The 22,228-nt window shown below is 40.1% G+C and overlaps 1 pseudogene; it reads left to right on the top strand.

Annotated features, from left to right (window-relative positions):
* Positions 1-1,088: 1,088 nt before the first annotated feature.
* LOC100583849 lies at positions 1,089-22,098 on the top strand (annotated as a pseudogene).
* Positions 22,099-22,228: the final 130 nt, after the last annotated feature.

Here is a 22,228-nt window from a genome sequence, read left to right as displayed (position 1 = left end):
CGCCTCCCGGGTTCAAGCGATTCTCCTGCCTCAGCCTACTAAGTAGCTGGGATCACAGGCACACGTCACCATGCCCAGCTAATTTTTTTATTTTTTATTTTAGGAGAGACGGGGTTTCACCATGTTGGCCAGGCTGGTCTCGAACTCCTGACCTCAGATGATCTGCCTGCCTCAGCCTCCCAATGTGCTGGGATTACAGGCGTGAACCACTGCACCCAGCCCCAGACTGGCTTCTTTCATTATCTAAACTATAGATATAATGAGGTTTCCTCTCCTTTCTATTAATTTCAATCAGTGGTTTGAAAACGTGGGCATTAATTAGAATCACTGAGAATCTTAAAAATACCAATGTCTGAGAAGAATCTTGAACAATTAAGTCAGCGTCTCTGGAGGTGGGACGTAATCATTGATACTGATTAAAAGAATCACAGATAATTCTAATGTGCAGCCAGGGTTGAGAGTCACTGATTCTGACAAGTCATTAAATAATTATTTCTATTACAAAATACCTGGTATTGTGAGTGATGTATGAAGTTTAAGATCTCCTTGGGGAAAAAGAATGTCCCTGCCCACCATACTTGACCATGGCATACCTTTGGCTCCATCCTCTGGGTAGCCAAAGGGGCTGCTCATTCCTGTTATCTTCTGATCACACAAAAGAGTAATAATTCTATTTTTTCCTCCAAAATCTTCATTGTCTGCAATGATAATACAGCAAAGCCAAATGAAGACCTCCTTTGGCCTGGGATAAAGGCACTTTAAGTGAAAGTGATAGAGGCATTTGAAGGGACCTTCAAGTTGGCTACTCATTATCTAATAGAAGCTCTGACATTCTGAAAGCTTAGGCAATTGAAGCTAGGTGGCAGTCCTGCTTAGCAATTAAAGGAGACACCATAAAGAAAACTATAAAGATTCACACAGAAGAAAACCAAAAAGGACTTGCCACTGATTTAACACCAACATAGGATCAACAGGGCAAAACTAATTTTCCATGTCGTGCCTTTAGATACAGTCTTCCTCATTAAAGCTCAGGAATTTCCTTAAAATTATAGGCAACTCTTAAAGTCTGATGCTTCTAAACAGGCTCCATGACCTCTTTACATTCTAGTTTTCCGGAGGTTAACCCCACTCCCTTATGCAAATGTCTGCAAATAGACACTGGTGAATCATTAATCGTCTATAAAATGAAAGAATATGAGGAAGTTATGGAGAATATTGAGAAGCATCTGAAATGGTAATGCTTGTGATACACAAAACCATGACAAACTGTGATTCTTTTAAAATTTGTCTATAAAGATGTTCACCAAAATATTCACAGTGTTCACCTCCAGGTCAGATGATTTGTGGGGATTTTTATGTTCTTTCTAATACTTTTCTGGTTTATTTAACTTGTTTTACAAAAAGCGTATGCCACCTTATTTAAAAATTTTACTGTTTTTATGAGTGTCAAAATGCTGTTTAACTCACTAATGTCCATTAGTGATTAGATAATTAGCAGATCATGACTGTTTTCTGTAATGTCTATTCTCAGCCCAAGGCCTGCTATACTTTAATTGATGATTCCTCTAATTAACATTGTTAATGGATGACGCTAGTGTGTGTGCATCCCAGACAATCCATAGATTGTGTTTATACTTGCTGTAATTTGAAAAGCTCACCAGAAGTAGATGTTTTTGTTTATTTGCTGCTGTTTTAGGGAATACCCAAGATGAGAATAGGGTCTATTGAGTTGCATAGATTTCATACATTTTAAAGTGTTTAACAAACTATCCCTTAGATAGAATTTTAGAAATTATAAACGAAATTGCTATATCAGAACTAAGAGCTCAGAAAGATTTAATAATTCTTCTAAACCCATGTTCATTAAATTATTTGAGTTAAGCACAGTATGTTAAGGAGTGAAGTTAGGAATACAACTGACAGTAACAGTTGAGTATCCCAATGGTTGAGCAACTTCTCTCAAAAATAATGTGTGATTAGATGTTGAGTGAGATTTTTCTGTTTCCCTGGAATTAAAGTTAAGGCCTAAAGCTGATAATAAAAGACTAAATAGTACCCTAAATCTAAGTTTAGATAGCCATCTAGAGTTGAGGCCAGCTGCTCCACTGCAAAGAATATAAACTGGAAATTTAAAAAAAAAAAACAAAAACAGACCCTACCCTTCCCTTCCCTTAGTATATACTATGGGAGAACTCAGGGAGAGCCCGTGACTCTGTATCTGAAAGTAACCCGTTGTGACCCTTCATCATCACCATCAACCTTTCTCTGATTGACCTCGGGGCGAGGGTACTTTCCTTTGTCAAAGCCAAGATGGGAGTTTCAAGAGAATCACTCATAAAGTTATAGCCTGTTAGAAAAGGAGACTGGAATTTCACTCCCTCATTGGATGCCTCCTTAGGCCAGACAACTTGCTGGACTGTCCCTGGAGGAGGGAAATGAGAATTGGGAGGATGTGGCAAGGTAGATGACTACAAAGCAGAGAGCGTGCCAGGAACAAACTCCACTTAAATTCATATTTCCTGAGAGGGCCATAAGATACGGCCCACATTAACAAAAAGAAAGTGCAACTGGGAGCCTCGGTCCTGCAGCACCACTGCAGTATGGGAGGCAAGAGGCTGAGCCACAGAGGAATGTGTTGTAATAGCATGAGCTGGGAGATCTAAAGAGGTGATCTAGAATGTAGCCCAGAGATAGGAGATAAAATCTATTAAAGAAAAGGTTAAAAGACATGGTGGAACACAACTATTCAAAGAGATAATGGATAAGAATTTTCCTGAATTGTTGACAGACCCAAACCTCATTATTAAATTCTTATAAATCCCAAACAGGAAAAATAAGAAAAATCCACACCTTCATATATCTTAGTGAAACTGTGAATTAACAAAGACAGAAAATACCCAAAGCAACCAGAGAGGAAAAGACTAACAAACACTTATAAAAGGATGACTATCAGACCAATAGCCACCACTGAAGCCAGAAGGCAGTGGAATATCTTTAATATTCTGAGATTAAGTAACTGTCAAATTGGAATTTCATACCCACGGAAACTATATTTCAAGAACAAAAATGAAAAAAACTCTTTTTAGACAAAGAAAAATAAAAGGCTTTTATCAGTAGATCATCATTAAATTCTAAAGGATTGTCATTCAAGCAGGAGAAAATAATGGCAGACATAAGGTCTGAAATGCAAAAAGGAATAATAATGGATAAAATCCAAATTGAGAATATAAAAAAAGTGAATATAAAGATAATAACATCTAATCTTTAAACTTAAAAATAAGGTACAACTAAAATACAGGACAACTATGTAAGTACACAGAGTGATCATCAGAGATAATACCTGCAGGAAACAGCTACCATTCCTAAGATGGGGTGGGAGGGGTGGCAACAAACGGAAGTAATTATCAGGACCTAGAAGCTCGGAGGCAGGGACCCCAACCTTCTAGGAAGGGGTGCTGCCTGGCTGGTGCTAGCATTTCAGGAGCTTGAAGGGGCCCTGCAGAGCTGATCCTCAGACCTCTGAAGAATGTGTACTCTTGGCTGCTGCTGTTGTCTCTGAAAGAGGCAGGATCAGTAAGTTGTGAGAATGCCAAAGAAACTGGAGATAGGAACCAACAAATTGATGTTGCTGGGGCAATGTTGCCAGGAGCATTATGCAAAAATGAGAAAGAATGGTCTCTTCTCCTGCCTTACAATATCCCTATAGGGCCCCTGACTTAGTCTGTGTAGTGTTGCTATGAAGGAATGCCTGAAGGGGAGTAATTTACAAAGAAAAGAGGTGTTTTTGGCTCACAATTAAGTAGGATGTACGAGGAGCATGGTGCCAGCATCTGCTTCTGATGAGAACTTCAGGCTGCTTCCACTCATGGCAGAAGGGAAAGAGGAGCCATGGTGTGCAGAGATCACGTGGCAAGAGAGGAAGCAAGAGAGAGGGGAGGGAGGTGCCAGGCTCTATTTAACAACCAGCTCTCATGGGAACTAGTATAAGGAGAACTCGCTCATTACCATGAGGATGGCGCCAAGACATTCATGAGGGATCTGCTCCCATGACCCAAACACCTCCTACTAGGCCCTACCTCCAACATTGGGGATTGCCTTTCTACATGAAATTTGGAGGGGACACACATCCAAACCATATCATTCAACCCCATTCCCCCATATTCATGTCCTTCTCAAATTGCAAAATACAATCCTCCTTTCCCAATAGTCCCCCCCAAATCTTAACCCATTCCAGCATCAACTCAAAAGTCCAAAATCTCATCTGAGACTCAAGGCAAATTCCTTGCACCTATGAGTCTGTAAAATCAAAAACAAGTTATTTGCTTCCAAGATAGAATGGTGATACAGGCATTGGGTAAACATTCCCATTCCAAAATGGACAAATCAGCCAAAAGGAAAAGGTAACAGACCCCATACAAACTGAAACCCAACAGTGCAGACATTACATCTTAAAGCTCCAAAGTAATTTTTGACTCCATGTCCTACATCTAGGGCACACTGGTGTGAGAGGTGAGCTCCCAAGGTCTCAGGCAGCCTGACTCCATGACTTTGCCAGGCTCAGCCCATATAGCTGTTCTCACTGGTTGGAATTGAATGTTTGTGGCTTTTCTAGTCTGAGGTTGCATGCTGATGGTGGCTCTATTAATCTGGGTTCTGGAGGGTAGGGTCCTGCTCCCGTGGCTCTACTAGGCAATGCTCCAGCGGGGACTCTCTGTGGGAGCTCCAGGCCCACATTTCCCCTTGGCATCACCTTAGTAGAGTCTCTCTGTGGGGGCTTCACCCCTGTGGCAGGCTTCTGCCTAGGAGCCCAAGCTTTCCAATACATTCTCTGAAATCTAAGTGGAAAGTACCAAGCCTCCTTTACTCTTGCATTCTGGGAGCCTTCAGGTTTAACACTAGGTGAAAGCTGCCAAGGCTTATGGATTGTACCCTCCAGAAGGCCCAGTGGCCTGAGCAGTATCTGGGGCCCTTTAAGCTGTGGGTGGAGCCAAAGCAGCCGGGATGTGAGGAGCAGTATCTCAAGGTGGTACAAGGTAGCAGTGCCCCAGGCTTGTACCCTAAAACCATTCTGTCCTCCTAGGTCTCTGGGCCTGTGATGGGAGGGGCTGCGTCAAAGAATTCTGACATGCCTTTGGGGCCTTTTTCCCACTGTTCTGACTATTATCACTTGGCTCCCTTTTAGTCATGCTGACCTCTTTAGCAAGTTGATGCACCATAGCACCCTTAAATTCCTCTCCTGAAAATGCTCTTTCCTTCTCTACCACATGGCCAGGCTGCTAATTTTCCAAATTTATATGTTCTGCTTCCATTTTAATTACAAATTTCAAATTTAGATTACTTCTTTGCTGCCATATCTGTTTGTAAGCTGCTAAGAGTAGTCATGCCACTTCTTGAATGCTTTATTGTTTAGAAATTTCTTCTGCCAGATACCCTAGGTCATCACTCTTAAGTATGGCTTTCCACAAATCCCTAGGACATGGGCAAAATTCAGCCAAGTTCCTTGCTATGGGGTAACAAGGGCTACTTTTGCTCCAGTTCCCAATCAGCTCCTCATTTCCATCTGGGACCTTGTCAGCCTGGCCTTTACTATCGATATTTCTGTTAGCATTTTGATCGCATCCATTTAACCAATCTTTAAGAAGTTCCAAATTTCCCCTTGTCTTCCTGTCTTCTTCTGAGTCCTCCAAACTCTTCAACCTCTGCCCATTACACAGTTTCAAAGCTGCTTCTACATTTTCAGGTATGTTTATAGCAACACCCCACTACTTGGTACCAATTTTCTGTATTAGCTTGGACCAGAACTAATAGGATATATATAAAATGTAAAAATGTATACCATATATGTATATATATACACACACATACATACATGAAAGGGAATTTATTAGGGAGAATTAGCTCACACAATTACAAGGTGATGTCCCATAACAGGCTCTCTGCCAGGGGGAGAAAGATAGAAGCTGGTAGCGTGGCCCCTAGGGAAGCTGGTAGCATGGCTCAATCCAAGTCTGTAAGGCCCCAAACCTGGAAACCTGATAGTGCATCCCCATTCTAAGGCCAAAGGCCTGAGAGCCCTGGGGAGGCTGCTGGTTCAAGTTCCAGAGTCCAAGGCCGAAAAACCTGGAGTCTGATGTCCAAGGGCGTGGGGAGGAAAAGGTATACTGCTCTGAGAGAGAGAGAGAGTGAGCAAAAGAAAGAAGAGCAAGCAAGCTGAATACCCCCTTCTTCTTCCTGCTTTGTTCTATCAACACTGGCAGCCCATTGGATGGTGCCTACTCACACTGAGTGGGCAGTCTTCCTCTCTCAGTCCACTGACTCACACGTCAGTCTCCTCTGGAAATAGCCTTACAGACGTACTCAGGAACAATGCTTTACCAGCCATCTAGGCATCCCTCAATGGAGTCAAATTGACACCTAATATTAATTATCACATCCCCTCTTTGGCAGGTTCTAACAAGGAGCCAGTTGGCTGATGAAAAATGTAATTTGCAGGTCCCAGTCCCAACATCACCAAGTGGAATATAGAAGGGTAGGTTTGGAGCTGAGATATTAATAACTGGAATGTGCATTCAGTACCAGTTTTTCCTGAGTACACCATTTTAATCTGTATATTCAAGGCTCCTTTGATTTCAGCAATGTTTTCTTGATTTACATCTATGATTTTTTTTAAATTCCATTGTTTGGCCCTTAGTTTTTTTTTTTTTTTCATGTGGGCTACAGATTGGTGAAAAGAAACCACTCCGTGTACACACCATATGGCGAAATTAACTTCCAGTTTGTTTAACATGGCATATATAAACCTAACAGTAGGAAGGTGGCTACACAGTATAGCTTGGCTCTGAATTGGTTTCAGAGGTCCTTACCCCCACCACTAAACTCCTAACAGGGGCTGCCATTGACCCTTTCTGTACAAGTTGGAGTCTTGGTGGATCTAAGAAGCTCAATTTCATCTTTGTAATCCAGGGTAATACTCTGGGAAAATACTAATAATGTCATAAAGATAGCTGTATTTTCCTCATTCTAGGCCTAATTTAGAATACCAAATCCGTTCTCCTAGTGTCTGAGAAAAGAAATCCAAATAAAAACAAAACATATTGAAGATGAAAAACAATACAGTGACTAGTTTTAAGATCCTTTTATTTCTGGTTCTATTTAGAGCACTTGACTAACAAACTTGTCCCCTAATCTTTACCTTTATAGATATCAAGAGTGACTGGGCAATAGTCCAATTGAAGGTTGTTTTATCTGTATGCTGGTGCAAACTTTAGTTCACAGAAACCAAAAATTAGGTCTGTAAATTGCATTTTGTTTTAGGATTATTGCTTCCCTCCATACCGATGAGTGTTGTGGGTGGATTTGTGAGCTCTCACTGCTAGTTAAGCATCTGCTATTCATCATTCTGATATAGTCATCTTTTGCATTTTACTTTTCAAATGGCAAGCTTCATCAGAAATTAAGCACTTTTTACTAGAGACACTATTTGACTCACGATCTGACAGATTCTAAGCTTAAAGGGAATCGGGGGTGCTGATAATAACATCAGCTACAGGAAGCTGTCATGAATGGGTTTACTTACTCGACTGGAGCCCAAAATGAAAGGAAGAATATGAATATTCTCTTGACCTCACTGTCTTCTGGTGACACTTTAGATCTGGCTCCATCAATTTATATTTTCAATTACACCTGCTTTACTGGCCCTTCCCCTCACTTATATTTTCATGTCTATCCTATATTAAAAATAATTATATCCTGCCTCCCACGAGCTGCCAAACTCACTGCACTCAAACTTCTTGAAAGAATTCTCATAATCTTCTCACCATTTATCCCCTTGAAATGTGGATTTCATTTCTGCCACCTCTCTGAAAGCACTCACCAGTGTCACAGATAACCTACTAATTGTAAATCCAATTGCTACATCCTTCTTTCTATTCCTCTCCACCTCTCTCCCTCTTTTGATGTTCTCAAGCCTCTCTTCTCCTGACTTTTATGACACTGAAGCCTCCTTGTTCTCCTAATTCTGGATACTCCTTCTCTGACTCTTGCACTGATTTTCTTCCCCCTCTTGTTTCTAAAGGCTCTCCAAGACTCTGTCCTTGGTTCTTATTTTTTCTTTCTCTTGAACCTTGATGAATTAATCAAAGTCCATTGTTTTACCTACAAAACCTATTTCTCTTAATTTAGTTATTTCTTCAAGCTCTATTCATATGTCCACAACTTCCTGATGGACATTACTCCCTGAATAATCCAACAGCATATCAAACTCAACAGGTCCAAAGGTAAATTCATTATGTCCTCTCACAAATTATCTCCTTTTCCCAAAAGCTCAAAGCCTATCCTTTGCTCTTCCCAATATCTAATCAATTGCCAAATTTGTAAGCTCTCTGCCTTTGCAACATTTTCGTCTGTCCCCTTATTCCATTCTCACTACCACTACCCTACTCCCAATCCTCACAATCATTCATATTGTCTTTTCTAATAACCTTCTAATTTACCTTTCACTTTCCCTCATTCCTTTGCTACTCCAACCCATCATACCCAACAGAGTCAAATTAATTTCCTGAAGGAGTGCAGTGATTACTCACCTGCTAAAAAACCTTAGTAACTCCTACTTCTTTTTAGTTAAGTGAAAATTTACCATCCCTATGTTTAAGTTCCTCTGTGATCTATCCCAGTCCATCTATGCTTGGCTTCTATGATACCCTACAAGAAAACGGAATTATTTATTGTTCCCTAGACCTGTCCCCAGATTGTCTACTTCCATGCCTTTTTTTCATGCCACTACCTTCATCTCCGCTTGTTAAAACCCTGACTAACATTCAGTATCATTTTGGACGTCTTCTCTTCTGTCTTCTCTTATAAAGACCCGGTTGAAACTTCTGCCAAGACCCCAGCTGAAACTCCCATCACAGAAAGTATTATATTGTGTATTTGATTACAGTTTTCTGTGAACTTGTTTTATGTCACTACTCAGACTGGAACCTTTATGTTTTATTGAGTAATACACTGAACAGTGTCAGTGCTCCAGATAGGTTCCTTCAGATTTCTTTGCCATTTTACTATATGTGTCCTTCCTCCACTGATTTCAGTGTTCTTTGAATTGCCACCTTTCAGTGGGCTCTTCTTTGAAAGCTGCCCTCAGGCTATTGGAGCTATTTTGCCCACAGGTCAGAGGATTAGTTCTGAGAGTTTTCATCCCTCACCTCTACCTGATGGTGACTGTTAACCAATGGCTATAGAATGTGGGACTCTGAAAGCACAACTGTCTCACTTCAGGATGATACAACTTGGAGGCCTCACACTGCAGAATTTCCTGGCAGGCTCAGGCTGAAGTTACCTCTTGCAGAATGGCTGCCGAAATTTCGCCCTTTTTTCCTCTCCTCTGCTCATCTCATCTTCACAGGAAGATGAGATAGGAATCCATCTTTCTGTCTCTCAGGGTCTGCTGCTGGGAAACCATGGCTAGGACAAGTCATGTTTTTGAGTACCTGTCATGTGTCAGGCACCATGCTAAATGTCCACATATGTAATTTCCCTTAATTTAATCCTCTCAACTGCCTGGAGAGCTAATTATTATTCTGATTAATAGATGAGTGAACTGGCCTTTGAAGAGATTAAGTAACTTTTTTCAAGGCTATATAGCTAGTAAGTGGCAATGCCAAGAGTCCAAACAAGGCTTCAGAGGCAGCTCAGCCAACCAATTTGCTATACTCCTTCTGAAACTACTTCATGGAAAGGAGACTTCTAATATGGCCCCGCATGAGCCCTGTCTCCTGGTATTCACATCCATGTACAATTCTCTCCCCTTAGGTGTGAGCTGGACCTAGTAATTTGCCCCTAACAAATAGAATGTGGCTAAAGTGATTTCACTTCCATGATTAGTTATACAAGACTGGCTTCTATCTTGCTAGCAGAACATTTTGCTGCCTTTGATTAATCAAGTTGCTCTGTTGGAGAGGCCCACGTGGCAGGGAATTGAGAGTGGCTGCCACTCAAGAGCTAATGAGGAACTGAGGCCCTGAAACCTGCCAGCAACCACATAAGTGAGCTTGGAAATGAGTCCTTCCCTGCTGGAGCCTTGAGATGAGGCTGCAGCCATAGTCAACATCCTGATTGTAGCACATGACAGACTCTGTGCCAGGAGGCTCGGATAAGCTGTGCCTGGATTTCTGACCCAGAAAAACTAAGAGATAATAAATTATATATATATATGTATATATATATGAAATACATATATATATGTGTATATATATGAAATACATATATATATGAAATATATATATACGTATATATATTTCATATATATAAAATATCACGCACACACACACATATATATTTGAGACGGGGTCTCACTCTGTCACCTAGGTTGCAACCACCCCCTCTGGGGTTCAAGCTATTCTCATGCCTCAGCCTCCTGTGTAGCTGGGACTACAGACATGCCACACCGGCTAATTTTTGTATTTTTAGTAGAGATGGGATTTCACCATGTTGCCCAGGCTGGTCTCGAACTCCTGGCCTCAAGCTATCCACCCGTCTCTGCCTCCCAAAGTGCTGGGATTACAGGCATGAGCCACCATGCCCAAACAGAGTGTGGTATTTTTTAAAAGGCTGCTGCTTGGAAAATAGAGAGTCAACTTTGTTATTCAGTGTAGCACTTGAAACGTCCAGCTCAGTGACTTACCAATAGATGCTAACTAATAATCTATCACATCTGGTGGTTTTATGGCCCAATAAACTTAGCTAGGATGGTGGTGATAAACTGCTTGAAAAGCATTAACTTTCCAGTGTGATAGGTACTTCATAACCTTGGAACCAAGTAAACAACAAATAAATTACCAGCGAGGATTGGGTAAAGATATTATTTTAACGCATCCAAAATAAGCCTTTGGTTTTGTGCTTGTTTCAATTAATTAATCAATCGATAAGGGACAGTACAAATTGGGCACCAGCTGGCTTGTTGCTCAACCATAAGCAAAGCTGTGTTCAGCACCTCCCAGTCAACTGCATGTTTCCCAACGTGTGCCTCTCTCTGCCCCTGCATACTCACCCACATACAGCACATTGTCATGTAAATGGAAATCAACCAAAGATGTTTTTCCAACTCTTTATTCCTCTGGTTGCCATGGGATTACAGATCAGAAGTCAGAGAAGACAGATGTAAAATAGAAAAAGATGCAGCCCTCCAACTACCCCAGCTGCCTGAAAGCATCCTTTGAGTAGGCAAGAAAAGGTAATAATGAGATGGATGACATTGAGCGACAGTCTGTCACTATGATGGTAGGAGTAGAAAAAAGCTAGAAGATAAAGGCAAATGCATAATGTCCCTTGACCCACAGAGAAAACTGCCCACCTTCTGCATCTTTTTCAAACAGTGGTTGGCAACAACTTGGGCAACCAACTGTCCTGATTTGTTGGAAACTGTCCTCATTTTAGCACTGAAAGTCCTGTGTTCCTGGAAATAGCTCAATACTAGATAAACCAGAATGGTTGGTCACCCTAGCAACAACCACTAACTCCCAAAGGGCTCAGCTCACATTGACATTTGCTTTTTAATTGGAAGAGTCAATAAAAAGATATCTTCTTAAACTTTTCTCTTTGAAAGCTGTAATTATCCTATTGGCAGAATTTATTTTTTAAGGTAGTGCCATAAATTCTATTCCTCCCACTAAAAAGTGAAAAAAATACATTAGAAGGTTTTACTAATTTTATTCAGATGTTATATTTGAGCTTAAAGGTGGGGGAAGGAGACAGGAGAGTGAGTTTGGAGGACAGAAAGCTGTCAAAAATATGGACTAAGGGCATATTTCAATTTCCTGGTATATTATTAATTGAAGAAATCATTTGGCTGAATTCAAAGGCACAAGTTAAATATGTCAGTAGTCACTCTTTAAACTCTAAAGATCTGGACCCCACAATTTGCAAATTTTACAGCTAGAAGACACCTTGGAGGTAATCTAACCCAAACTCCTACTTTTTAGACAGCATTCAAAGAAGCTCAAACTTGCATTTTGCTGTCTGTTACAGAACATGGCTTTGGGGAGCTCTTAATAGCTGTTACATGATAAAAAAGTTTCCTTGGTCACATAAGTTTAGGAAATATCAAAGTAAGCAATGTCAAACAAGTTTCTTGACTGCAGAAATTTTCTAGGCATTTTATATGCTTGCAATCAGTGACTCTCATTCAAAGATGTACATTAGAATCACCTGGGGAACTTTTAAAAGCTAGAATTGACTGGGCCCCACCAAGATCTAGGAAACAGAAAATAATCACTCTCTGGATATTTCTGATGTTCACCCTGATTAAGAATCACCAGTTATATTCCTGAGCTCTCTATTCTGTTCCGTTGGTGTATGTGTCTGTTTTTTACGGCAATACCATGCTGTTTAGTTACTACAGCTTTATAGCATATTTTGAAGTTAGGTAATGTGATAATCCAGTTTGTTCTTTTTGATAAGAATTGCTTTGAATATTTGGGGTCCTTGTGGTTCAATATGAATTAGGAGTTGTTTTTTTTCTATTTCTGTGAAAAGAAATCATTGAAATTTTGATAGACATTGCATTGAATCTGTAGATTGCTTTGGATAGTATGTACATTTTAACACTATTAGTTCTTCCAATCCATGAACACAGGATATCTTTCAATTTATTTGTGTCTTCTTCAATTTCATTCAGCAGTGTTTTATAGTTTTCAGTGCACACGCACATCACTTTCTTGGTTAAGCTGATTTTAGACAAAGGTGCCAAGACACACAATGGGAAAAGAACAGTCTCTTCAATAAATGATGTTGGAACCACTGGATCTCCACGTGCAGAAGAATGAAATCAGACCCTTATCTCACACCATACACAAAAATAAACTCAAAATGGATTAAAGCTTAAACATACCTGAAATTGTAAACCACTAAAAGAAAAACAGGAAAACCTCTGTAACATTGGTCTAGGCAATGATTTTTTTATATCACCCCAAAAGCAAAAATAGACAAATGCAATTATATCACACAAAAAACTACACAGCAAAGGAAACAATCAACTGAGTGAAGAAACAATCTACAGAATGGGAGAATATATTTGCAAACCATACATCTAATAAGAAGTTAATATCAAAAATATATAACACACTCAAACAACTCAATAGCAAGAAAACAAGCTGATTTAAAAAAATAAACAAAGGGCTTGAATAGACATTTCCCCCCAAAAAAGACATACAAATGGCCAACAGGTATATGAAAAAAATGCTTAACATCACTAATCATTAGGGAAATGCAAAGTAAAACCACAACGAACTATCACCTCACAACTGTTAGAATGGCTATTATCAAAAAGATTAAATATAAGTGTTGGAGAAGATGTGGGATAAAGGGTACACTTACACAGTGTAGGTGGGAATATAAATTAGTACAGCCATTGTGGAAAACAGTATGGAGGTTCCTCAAAAAGCAAAAATAAGGCCAAGCACGGTGGCTCACGTCTGTAATCCCAGCACTTTGGGAGGCCAAGGCAGGCGGATCACGAGGTCAAGAGATTGAGACCATGCTGGCCAACATGGTGAAACCACATCTCTACTAAAAAAATACAAAAATTAGCTGGGCATTGTGGCGTGCGCCTGTAGGCCCAGCTACTCGGGAGGCTGAAGCAGGAGAATTGCTTGAACCTGGGAGGCGGAGGTTTCAGAAAGCCGAGATCGCGCCACTGCACTCCAGCCTGGTGACAGAGCAAGACTCTGTCTCAAAAACAACAACAACAAAAACAAAAAAAAAAACAAAAATAGAACTACCATATGATCCAGAAATCCCACTACTCGATATATATCCCAAGGATGTGAAATCAGTATGTCAATAAGATGGCTGCACTCCCATGTTCATTGCAACATTATTCACAATAGCCAAGGTATGGAATCAACCTAAGTGTCAACAGATAGATGAATAAAGACAATGTGGTATATATTGGAATTGAAAAGAATTAAATCCTGTCATTTGCAACAACATGGATGAACCTGGAGGACATTATGTTAAGTGAAATAACCCAGGCACAGAAAGGCAAATATCACATGTTCTCATTCATATTTGAAAGCTAAAAAAGTGAACTCATAGAAGTAGAGAATAGAACAGTGGTTACCACGGGGTGGGGTGAGGGTAGGGGAAAGACTGGGGAGAAGTCGGTCAAAGGAGACAGCATTTCAGTTAGACAGGAGGCATAAGTTCACGACATTTATTGTAAAATATGGTGACTATAGTTATTAATGTATTGTATTCTTGAAAATTGCTGAGGGTAGATTTTATGTTCTCACCACAAAAAAACTATGTGAGGTAATGAATATGTTAATCAGATCAATTTAACTATTCTACAGTTGCATCCATATTTCAAAACAACATTTGTACATGAAAAAATATATACAATTTTTGTCAATTAAAAAGTAAAATTGGCCAGGCATGGTGGCTCATGTCTATAATCCTAGCACTTTGGGAGGCCAAGGTGGGTGGATGGCTTGAGCCCAGGAGTTCAAGATCAGCCTGGGCAACATGGCAAAACTTTGTCTCTACAAAAAATACGAAAATTAGCTGGGTGTGATGGCACGTGCCTGTAGTCCCAGCTACTTGGGAGGCTGAGGTGGGAGGATGGCATGAGCCTGGGAGGCAGACATTGCAGTGAGCCGACATTGTGCCACTGCACTCCAGCTTGAGTAATAGAGCGAGACTGTCACACACAAAAAAATTAAAATTAATCAATTTTAGAAAGAACTACTGGCTAATATGTACTGTGAATCTACGAGAGTAAAAAAAAAAGTCTGCAATATTTTCTAACCTTATTTGACAATACATATTTTTCTTCCTTCCTTTGTTTCTTCCTTCCTTCCTTTGTTTCTTCCTTCCTTCCTTCCTCTCTTTCTTCCACCCCCTTTCTTTCTTTTTGTTTTGGCTTTGGAAGATACTGGTTTATATTTGAGGTTTTGTTTGTTTGGTCAACAGGGAGAGAAATAGAAAATTATTAATTATGTCTCCAAATATACTTTATTTAAAAACAGATTATGCTTTATTTAAATTTTTAATATGAAAAAATTTAAATCATATGGAGAACTAAGGAGAGTAGAATAATAAACTCTTTTGTACTATCACTTAGTTTCAACAGTTATAAACGCATGACCATCTTGATTCACCTATATTCTCACCTACTTCCCCCCTCTCCCCACCACTGAATTCTTTTGAAGCAAACCCCAGATAACTATATTATTTTATTCATAAATACTTGAAGATCTATCTCTAAAAGATTAAACATTTTAAAATTGTAATATATTTATCACATAAAAATTAATAATTCTTTAATACTGTTAAATATTCAGTCAGTATGCAAATTTATAAGAATTGACACCTTCATGATAATGAATCTTCCTAACCTAGAACATGGTATGTCTTTTGATTTGTTCATGGGCGTTTTCATATATTTCAGAAATGTGTTTTAGTTTTTCTCATGTAGGTTTCAAAAATTTTTAAAGTAAGTTTTCACCTAGGTATTGTATTTTACTTATTTTGGTTTATCCTTTGCCATTTAAATGACGTCTTCTCTTCCATTATGTTTTCTAACTTCATTGTTTGTATATGTGAATTTTAATCAGCTTTATTAAGGTCTAATCTACATGCAACAACATGCACAGATTTTAAGTACACAGTTCAATGAGTTTTAGTAAAAATATATACCCATTTAACCACCATCCTCACTGATTTTTAAATGGCGATTTCATAACCTGCTAACTTACTAAATTTCATGTTTTAACATATACTCTAAAAGTTCTTACTAGCTTTGGCCAATTATTAAAAAGGTATCACATTCCAATTTCTGTTTTTGGTTTTGCTTCTTACTCGATCTCACCATGCCAAAAAGATTTTTTCCAGTCCATGTTGTAATAGAAATAAATTAAATGTCAAATTGTGACTGATCCTAGAGATTTAAATTGCTATTACAGACATAAAGAAACATGATCCTCTTTGCAACAGGTGTCATGCTAAATACAAGTTTAGTGATGTAAGCAGCTAATAATAATTGGAATGTAAGCTGACTCAAGAGTAGATATCCGGCTCATTAATATTTGCTTCAGAGAAATAGGCTCAAATGTTCTTCTAGAGTCTGAGTAGGTACATGCCCTGGATGCTTAGATGAATAAATTTACAGCCAAGTCCAGCACTAAGGCTATCATTACTCACAGAACTCTATGTGACCCCTAGCTGGAAAAATGTGTTTACCAAGCCCCAGCTGTTGTATTTATGAATGTTTAGGAAGCTGAAATGACTGGCATTGGTCTCAGTGCCCCTAAAATGTGACGAGTTTTTTGAAAGTTGCAAGGCAGCCAACTCACTCACCTAGATGAGACTAGAAGAAAAGCAATAGCTTTTCTTTTCTTTTTTTTTTTTTTTTTTGAGACGGAGTCTCACTCTGTCGCCCGGGCTGGAGTGCAGTGGCGCAATCTCGGCTCACTGCAAGCTCCGCCTCCCGGGTTCACGCCATTCTCCTGCCTCAGCCTCTCCGAGTAGCTGGGACTACAGGCGCCCGCCACCACGCCTGGCTAATTTTTTTTGTATTTTTAGTAGAGACGGGGTTTCACCGTGGTCTCGATCTCCTGACCTCGTGATCCGCCCACCTCGGCCTCCCAAAGTGCTGGGATTACAAGCGTGAGCCACCGCGCCTGGCGAAAAGCAGTAGCTTTTCACGGGAGTAGAGGCTTTCCAGGCTGAGTATCCTCTGGGGTCATCAACACCCTGAGGATAGTCTGGTACCTACCTAGGGGCAAGGTAATGGGCAATATATAGAGCAAAGGTGGTGGGGGCAGAAGGGTGAGGCATGCTGGTTGGAAGAAAAAAATAGGTTATTCCAGAAGTTCTTAGAGCCGATAGAGACTGTAAAACATAATTTAATACTTGACCCTTGTCTTTGTATGAGGTTTGGAAAAAGTGGGCCTTGAGCAAGATTTTGACTGCAATTCGTTTATTGGAGGAGGGGGTATAATCTTAGGAAGCATGGCAAAAGAAAAGAAGGAAAATCAATATACTGGGTGTAAATGAAAGGGTTACTACTGTGGACAACTGGGGCGCAATGTCACTGGCCACCTTCTGAGATACTGGGTAAAATATTCCTCAGAAATATCCTGCTGATTGCTGAGGATGCTCAGATATGTATCCACTCATTTCCATCCCTAATCGGTTTAGGGTCACTATTAGGGATGGGGTGGAAGTTAACACTTGATACTTCTGTCCTACCCTACTGGCAAACCAAGCATGCTCCCATGGCCAGAGAGTGCCCTCTGGCAAATAACCGTATGGGTATGGGAGTTATTTACAGGAAATTTCTAGGGTAGAGCAAGAGGATAGGAGAACTACAATTTTATATTGCTTATGTTGCTCTCTGGTTGTTTTTTATGTGTGAGTTTTATCTCACCAACAACAATGAAAACTTTTTGAGTGCAGGGGCTACAGCTTATATTTATATTGATTCCCCCCATAAATTCTGGTGAGCTCCTTGCCACTGCAAGATTAAATCCCTTAAGCCCTTCATGATTGGGGGGGCCCTGCCTTCCTCTCCAGACTTTTCTTTACCATCCACTTTCTCATCCCAGGCATCCCAGCCATTCCTCAAGTGCCTTCTGTCTGCATAGGATACCCTTTCCTCCCTTGTCCAATGGGTCAACACTGATAATCTGTCAGGATCAGCTAAGTAGCTCTTCTTTCTTAAAGTATTCCAAGTTTTCCCCAAGTAATCATGCCCTCTTTTGCAAACCACTACCTGGTTCTTACTTCTACTATACAATTTATCATACTGTACTGAAGTCCTGCCTGTCGGAATGTGAGCTTATTGAGAAAGTAATGTGTCTTTATCCAAAGCACCCAGTTCAGTGCCTGCTATGGAGTCAATGCTCAATAAATACTTTTGGAATGAATTAATGAACGTTACCAATAGATACTTTCTGATTAAATAAAACAAGGAGTTGGACATACCCTCCTTGGATACCCTAAAATACCCCTCAAATATTTGTAGATTGAATGTGTGGTCAGGAATAATATTCCCCAGAATAGTGTGCCAATGCTCTTCAGCCAAGGATGACCAGGAACACGGCTATAATTCAACAACATGGGTTTTTACTCGTTGCAGTGAGGAAACACACATCATGGGGGACCTTACAGTGTCTCAGTAAGAGTGTGTTAGAAAGAAACTATTATAAAATTGGGGCTTTGGATGAATGTTGGGGAGGGGAACAAAGAAGCAGGGATTTGCTCTCGATCAGATGCTGTCAGAAGTGGGGGCAATCCTATGATTGGGCCTGTTGTGAAAGGCACCGTGGCTCGGATTTCGTCTGTGCTTAGACAAAATTATGAAGTGACCTTGTTCTGTTTCATTTTCTAATGGTCTCAGGGTATCTTTATCTGTGTTTGGTATTCTGTGAGATTGTTTATGTCCCACAGGAAAAAAAAATGGCCTGGCTGTGAGCATTTGGTCAGCTTGTAGTAATACTGAGGTGTAACTGTGAACATCAGAGAAGTTCTGAACATCAGGAGATGCTTTTTTTGAGGTGATGAGAGAAAGGCCCAAAAGAATAAGATTATATGTACAGGTACTGATAGCACTCACAAGGGTGAAATGAGAGCTGAATAGAAGAGATTAAAACCTAAAAGCAAACTCGATCTTCCATCATGCTCTGTGACCTTTCAGGTTGAGAAGAATATTAAATCCTGAAGCTCTGCTTAGTCCTAAATGTATATAATGGCTAAAAGAAATAGATTTTTTTCAACAGAAAAGCAAGAAGCACAGATCCTCCTTTGAAGATATAAACCATAAGCCCTGAAAAATTAAAATACTTAATCCAGCAGCAATATCACTTGCGTAGCAATAAAATAATAGGATTTCCTTTGCCTCCTTGTTTTGGCTATTCTCTCTTCTAAAAAATTGTTGACATACTTTTGGGTGATAAGAGTTAGATAACAAATCTGAAAGTATATAATTTATATTTTGGAATAAAAAAGGAATATGGAATTTTCTGTTGGTTAAATTGTTTATGAAGCCCTGCGACTGGAAATCTAATTCCAAATGGTCACTTAAAAGCCATTACACTGTTTATTCAACAAATTGTTTTAGAGCACTTAGTATAAGTTAGGTACCATGGTAGATGCAAGAGTTACGAAGATGAATAAAACAAATTCTTGTACTAGAAGAGCTTACCGTCCATCAGAGGAGACAAATAATCACTGACATAAAACAAACCTACTAACTCTCTGTCAGAGTTTCCCCCTCTGGCAAACGAGGTGACAGAACAGTTGCCAGACACAGAGAAAGTATAGCCTTGAGCAACTGGGTCCCAATAAATAGTCAGTCTGATTTAAATTATCTGAGATTGATTTTTCAGGGACAGCTTTTTATTTAAATATAATTTCAAACTTACAGAAAAGTTGCAATAATAGTACAAGAACTCTGGTTTACCTTTCATCAAGATTTACCAATTGCTTTCCTAACCATTTGCAAGCAAGTTAGAGATATTGTGCCCAGCAACACTAAATACTTTAGTGCATGTTTTCTTTTTTTAAAAAAATTTTTAATTACATAGGTTTTTAGGGAACAGGTGGTATTTGGTTACACGAGGAAGTTCTTTAGTAGTAATTTATGAGATTTTGGTGCACCCATCACCAGAGTAGTATACACTGAACCCAATTTGCAGTCTTTTATCCCTCACCCCCTCCCACCCTTTCCCGAATCCCCAAAGTCCATTCTATCATTCTTATGCCTTTTCATCCTCATAGCTTAGCTCCCACTTATGAGTGAGAACAGACAATGCTTGGCTTTCCATTCCTGAGTTACTTCACTTAGAATAATAGTCTCCAGTTCCGTCCACGTTGCTGCAAATGCCATTAATTTGCTCCTTTCTAGGGCTGAGTAGTGTATATATATATATATATATATATATATATATATACAATTTCTTTAACCATTCGTTGATTGATGGGCATTTGGGCTGGTTCCATATTTTTGCAAGTGCAAATTGTGCTGCTATAAACATGCGTGTGCAAGTATCTTTTTCGTAATGTGTGTTTTCAAAAAGCAAGAAAATTCCCCTATCTAACCACCATGCAATCAGAATTGCTAAAATCCTGAGGAGAATGTTTGCTTCTTGGGGAGTTTACACTAAGCAGAAAGCTTACATTAATTCAAAACTCATTCCTAATGTGTGTCCCCACCCCAATCCCCCAGGGATTAGTACCTGCTTTATTATTATTGCAATGAATAAATCATTCATCAGGGTGGCTAAACAGCTTACAGAGATAAATAACACGACATGCGTGTAATAAAGATATTTCCCTTTTCTAAATAAGTAGCACTTGTAACTCAACCTGTAAGCCTGTGCTTCTTTCCAGAGAGGAAGAGTCCTCTAAATGGTACCTGAAGAGCGGGAGCTTTTAACAGGCCCTAGTGCAAAAGAGTTCAAGGCCTCAGTGATGCCTAGAGTTCTGATTGTGCCAATTCAGTCCCTGCTCCCTCACTCTGGTATATCCAAGGCTACCACAAAGTGGAAGGAGGAGGATGTGTGGGCGAAGAGTGGGTGGAGAAGACTTCCAAGAATTGGAAACTATGCAGACTAGCAGCCGGTAGTTCATTAGTTTTACTTCTGAAACGACCCCTTTGTGCAGCTTGTCCTTCCTGAGAAAGAGGTTAAAATGCTGCCATGGCTGCTTTTTAGCAGTATAGTGATTAAAACAATCCCAGGGCCTAAATAAGATGGCTCTACTTATTTGGCTGAGGAGAGAGTGGTCCTCTCATTTTCTTTTTCTCCCCTCCTACTCACTGAACATCACATCAAAAAATGAGCAAATTCCTACACTTTACTTCCTATTCCTATAGGAGCTATTTAGAGGGAGGAATGCTCATTAAAGGAGATTCTAGAATCTAAAGTTATCTGTTTTACTGAAACTGGGAAGCAAACTTGAGATGTTATTAGCACAGCTAGGACACAACTGATTAAAGTAGCGAACATCTATTGTGCATTTAGCATATGCTGGGCCATTGCTTAAGGGCATTTCATGGTTTATCTCATTGAATCATCACTATGATCTATGAGTTGGGTAGTGCTATGATTATGAGCATATGTGTCCAGTTTTTCAGATGAATAAGCTGGGGCTGAGAAAGGTGAAGGGACTGGGCCAAGGTGAGTTAGAATGGAGGCAGGATTTAACCACAGTAGTCTGGCCCGGAGCCCACTGCTCAACCACTGTGCTACCTGCCTTCCAGCTTCCATTTGCCTATAGTCTAGTGGGAGTCATAAAAGAACTAAGAGAAGAAGATGAATCCAGACTGGAAGTGGTTGGGCTTCTGGCTAGGCCAGGTGCCTCACCAGTCGGAGACCCTGGACCCCCTGGCCAAGCTCACCACAGGTGAAGAAAAAAATCCACCCCTGCTCAGCCTGGAGCGAGAAGGTGACCAAGGAGGAAATAGTGGCAGCCAAGCTCAGCATGACCGTCACTCACAGCAATGAGAAGCATGACCTTCACGTTACCCTGCAGCAGGTCCAGCGGTGAAGCAATTGCCCAAGACCTGACCCAGGTTGTTGGAGAGGCCACAGGGGTTCCACTGTCTTTTCAGAAACTCATATTTAAGGGAACATCTCTGAAGGAAATGTAGATACCTTTGTCAGCATGTGGAATACAAAATGGTTGCCAAGTCATGTTAATTGGGAAAAAGAACAGCCCAGAGGAAGAGGTTGAACTGGAGAAATTGAAAGATTTGGTGAAGCCTGTGGAGAAGAAAGTTGGCGAACTGTAAGAGTTGAATAAACAGCTTACTGGACTCCAGCAAGGTTTTCTGGCCAAAGATTTGCAAACTGAAGCTCTCTGCAAACTTGATAGGAGAGGAAAAGCCACAACCGAACAGTTTATGAAGATCTTGGAAGAGATCGACACACTGATCCTGCCAGAAAATTTCAAAGACAATAGATCAAAAAGGAAAGGTTTGGTTAAAAAGAAAAAAAAAAAAAAAAAGGTCAGGCGTTCGTAGCTCAGTGTGGCACAGTGGAGCAGAACATCTGCCAGGAGACCCAGCAGCTGCAGTCTACAAACTTGGCCCTGGCTGAGTAAGGTGTGGCAGAAAGAGGCTGTGTTGCCCTGAAGAACAGCACCACCAGCTCTGCCCTCTCTGGAGCAGAATTTACCTGATTTATTCTAGGGACAACTGGCGTATTGCCAATTTTCCTACTCCTACCCCAAT

The sequence above is a fragment of the Nomascus leucogenys genome, chromosome X, assembly GCF_006542625.1.
Source record: "Nomascus leucogenys isolate Asia chromosome X, Asia_NLE_v1, whole genome shotgun sequence".
NCBI classification, from domain to species: Eukaryota; Metazoa; Chordata; class Mammalia; order Primates; family Hylobatidae; genus Nomascus; species Nomascus leucogenys.
Note: the sequence above shows the minus strand (reverse complement) of the source record. Positions and strands in the feature narration are given on the sequence as shown.